The 4,693-nt window shown below is 39.2% G+C and overlaps 1 long non-coding RNA gene across 1 annotated transcript; it reads left to right on the top strand.

Moving 5' to 3' along the window:
* Positions 1 to 2,059: 2,059 nt before the first annotated feature.
* Positions 2,060 to 4,148, top strand: LOC121303522. Its single transcript, XR_005947810.1, has 4 exons — positions 2,060 to 2,147; positions 2,592 to 2,771; positions 3,063 to 3,272; positions 4,043 to 4,148. It is a non-coding gene; the product is annotated as an uncharacterized LOC121303522 (long non-coding RNA).
* Positions 4,149 to 4,693: the final 545 nt, after the last annotated feature.

Consider the following 4,693-nt stretch of genomic DNA (forward strand, 5'->3'; position numbering starts at 1 on the left):
TCATCTGAACTCTCTCCAGTCTCCTCTGGTCCGCATGACAGTTCATGTCCGTGGCTTTAGCTCCTTCCACCTGGTCCGCCTACTGCTCCGCCTGGTCATCATTCCTCCTATTCTGCACCCAGAACCGGATGTCTTATTCAGTCAGCAACCTAGACCACTTCCTTGCATTCATTACCTACCTATGGGTCTCCTTGAACCTCCTGCCTTTATCTATCAGATCCTATATCTCTGGCATTCAACATCAGTTCTGTCTATCAATATCCTCGGACGTCTTTCGACTTCTAATCTTCTTGCTCAGGAACGGCTGTTTTAATCCATCAGATGACCCCAGCATGGAGGTGCTGTGTCTGTGTGTCTGTGCTTTCTTCGGCTTCCTTCGCTGTTCGGAATTCTCGGTTCCTTCTCCATCCAGCATTCCAACACTTGGCTTGCGATGCTCTGACCTATCCCAGCTTCCCGGTGATCACTTTACCTGAGGTCCTCCAAGGCGGATCAACTCCATAGAGGTCACTTCATCCAGCTGAAGATTCATTTCTCTCTGCCCCAGCTCTGCTTTAACCAGGTATCTTATGACCAAGAGCTGTCTTCCCTCAGATTTCCTCTGTTCTCAGACCACTCAGGTTCTATTATCTCTAGACACTGGTTCTCTTCCCACCTCTCCTCCCTCCTGACAAGAGCCGGATTTTCTTCCCAGTTCTATTCTCCTCATTCATTCCGGATTAGAGCTGCAACTTTAGCTGCACGAGTAGGGGTTAATCAACGCACAATTGAATCCCTGGGATGTTGGGCTTCTGCTGTAGAGACCTATATCAGGACGACTACTTCGAACATTACAGCTGCCCAACAATCCTTGGTTAGCATGCCCAGAGTGGGGGCGCCCTCTCTGACATGTCCACCAGAGGTTTCCTCCTGCAATCCATAGCTTGTCCCTACTAACCTCTCCATGTCCTTTTTGTTTTCCAGTTTACGTTTGTGTGAGGTTCTGCGGGGAGCAGGGAGTCCATTTTTGGGGGGGAAGTGAGTCTTACTCCCCCAGATGGGCCTGGCTCTGCCGCCCAGGTTCTTCGTAGGTCAGAGGGGACCCCCAGCCACACCTATTCTTTCGCAGCCCGTGCGCTTTAGCCTCAGAGAGGGTCTAATCTATACGCCTTTCTCTTAACACTCTCTCATTTTACTCCAGGTTCCACGGGCATCCAGCGGGTGCCTGGCCCTCACTTCGGGGCTCATGCCTGATGGAGGTCGGTTCTACAGACTGGACCTGTCTATGTCTTTTTCCTTTCCAAGTCCGGGTACCTTTCTGTCCCCCCGGGGTAGCTGCCGGGACGGGTCCTCCACCGAGGGGGGGGATTTCCTCTATCCATGTAGTCCCCTACTCGCCACAACCGCTCAAGCAGCTAGCAGATCTACAAGCAGTACGGGACCTGTCCTGTCTGTTCCATTTTGTCACTAACACTCTGTCGCCCAAGTCCCACAAGCATTCCATTCCCCTTCCGCCTTTGCAGGCATTCCGTGAATTTATATTAATTTGCTGTACTGCGTACATACGGTTGTAACATGGTAGGTGGTGCAGAGGTTGCTAAGAACTCGTCACACTTGACGACTGGCATTTGTAAGAACTGTTTGTGTGCTGTGCCTTACAATAAAATCCCCAAACCCACAAACAAATTAAACCAGATTTTCGCTTGTAAGTTCGGTTTCGATTCATTGTTGGCTGTCTATCTTAATTTGTATGGTCAAAGTGCAGTATTTTTATGACAAATATAATCCCCAAATATCTGTGGACATAATGCAGGATTTTTTATTTTATTTTTATTTTAGGAAAAGAAAGCGAACTAAGAAGAAAACTTAATGACAACAAAAATGCCCTCTCCAAAAAAAGAGTACCAAACCAAACAAAAAACTTTCAGATGATAGTGACCTTAATGGACCGCAGTTACCGGTAAGATGTAATGTACTTCAAATATTAAATAAAAAAAAAAAATGTATTGCAGACACGTTGTGCTTTATTCTTACAACTGATCCCATAATATTCTCCAAACGTTTCAAGAGTCCAGTAAAGATGAGCTACAGCAAAAAGTTAAGCAGCTCAAAAAGGAAAACACTAGACTTAAATGAAAACCAAGATCTTCGAAACTGTATGGTTGATGGTAAGTTTTTAATTTTTATTTATAGCAAATAATGCCTTACCTTGTTAAACGTTTGTCTTCAGTAATTACATTTACTTGTGATTTTCCTGAGTAATGTATCATAGTTGATCATACTGAAGTAATCTAGAACCACAATACAGATTATAATGTGCACCATCTAATAGGGTTACAAACCACTGTTTATTAAATACATTTTTCAACCTAACTTGTGCAAATCCTCTACATTAATGACTATTTGCATTACATTAGACCTGGTAATTCTTGTCTTTCCTTCTTTTTCTTTTTTTCTATAGCTAATGTTAAGGCCCACAAAAAGTTCAATTTGCTAATAACATACTGCAAGTCTCTCAAGTATAATTGCAGGCATTGATGTTTTGTTTTCACTTTGTATTAAATATATTACTAAAAATTATTAGCATTTAATACTAAGGTTTTTTTCCCCAGAGATTCCAGACATTTTGGAAAATCTGAAAAATTGTAAAATAAAGCTAGGTTTATCAACGATGAAGCCAAAAGAGAGTCACCAAGTGTTATCTGAAAGCCCCACACCAAGTTGTTCTGACTCTGACAAAGAAGCAGCAAAACAGATATAACACTCTTGGTCTACAATATTACAAAGACAAGGTAAAAATAAATATATTGAAAAAATGTATTGCTTATAAACAATCTAATGGTGCTACATTATCAGCTATATTCATATTTACAGTTGATAATAAGAATATGACTGAGTCATGGGTGTCGCAGATTCTGACTTTTTTTTTTTTGTCTGTAAATTAATCGACTTAGGATTTTACCAAATTGAAATTTCTGTAACAAAATCACAGCCTTACTGATAATGTTTGAGTATTCCACTTAACATAATGTATGAAACGTTTTGGGATTTACTTGTTTTTTTATTTACCTTGTGCCTTTTAGGTATTTCCAGTCACGGGAGTTTAGATCGACAAACTGTCCTGGATCTTTGCAGAGGTGCAGCACGAATACATCATATGTAAGAACCCTGACTGTTGCTGTCTTTGACATTCCAACATCACTAAAGAGGAATCTTCTTGATGGTGGCAGCAAGAGAGATCCAGCTTTTGAGAAAGACACCTCTGGATCGTTTAAAGGTGGAAGCCATATATGGTATGTAAATGCTGTTGTACAAAATTTCTAAATCTCCTTTTAAACTCTGTAGAACAAAAAGGGTTAGTATTTCTAATGTTCCTTTGGCCTTTGTTTTAGTTTCAGAGACTAGAGTTAATTTATTAATAAACAATAATACCTTACATGTAGCAGCCAGAAGGATCCAAAAGTGCTTTGCAGACTCACTTCACCCACCACTCAAGTGCAGCATCCTCTGGGGTGATGCACGACAGCCATTTTGTACCAGCACATTACAACACAGCAGTTAAGGTGGAGACAAAAAATGTGTTAGTCCTGATTGAGGAACGCCTGACTTTGGAATTTTGCCACCTCACTCTTTCAAAGACAATACCTTGTAAATCACCTTTGATTAATGTTTCAGACATTTGAATACATAATAATAATAATAATAATAATAATAATAATAATAATAATAATAATAATAATGTGACTTTTCAGCAAATACTTCACATTTCAGTCCAGTTGTAACACATCACTGCAATGCTTAAACAAGGTAATAATGGAGAAAAGACTGCCTTTGCATAGCTGCTTCTCCAAGTACAGATTTTACTATGGACTGTAGTGCAAGACAAGTTTAAGAGCATACACCAAAACGTTTAAATACACCCACACACAAAAATGTTGTTGATTCACTGTGGCAATATAACTAATGAACCCTTCTCAAAGATATGTGGTATGTTTTTTTTTTTTTTAAGATTTTTATATATCTATGTGCAAGTCGTTAAATCTATGCGATAAATGTTTTTTAGGGGCTACCTTGAAAACGTTTTCCTGTACCCCAAAGAGTGTAATGGCCGTGCAATTAACAGCAAGATAAATGAACTTCGACACGGAAACCAGAGTAAAGATTTGAAGGACCAGGAAACGGATCTGTATTTTTTGTTCTGTTTTCAACAGGGTTGGGGTCTATTCCAATTCCTTTTTCAATTTCCAATAAAGACTATTCTGTGAATGCAAAAAGAATTGATTTGAAGGAGGAATTGGAATTGAAAAACAGGAATTGACCCCAAGCATGGTTTTTAATGAGTGTTGTACAAATTGATATGTCAGTGTGTCTGTAAAAAACATTTTTTTTTTTTGTTTAAGACAAGTAATTTTTGGCTTAACTTTTGGGGTATTGTTTAAAAAATAAATTCTAATACTTTTGAATAGCACAGTATTTCAAAGTTATATTACATAAACTGCATAGGACCATTGTGCTTCTTGTCTGTCCTCTCAACATTCTTCAGGCAATCACAATTTAATTGTAAATGGGGGGGGGGGGGGGTAAGAGCAAAGATCAGAACTCTCAAACTTTTCTTTTAAAATTGTGGTTTATTCTTAAAACTAAACATAACTCTTTATCCTTTAAAAAGTTTGCCGATTGATATGAGTCATGTGTAATGTAATAGTAGTTTTAA

This window comes from Polyodon spathula, chromosome 33 (genome assembly GCF_017654505.1).
Source record: "Polyodon spathula isolate WHYD16114869_AA chromosome 33, ASM1765450v1, whole genome shotgun sequence".
NCBI classification, from domain to species: Eukaryota; Metazoa; Chordata; class Actinopteri; order Acipenseriformes; family Polyodontidae; genus Polyodon; species Polyodon spathula.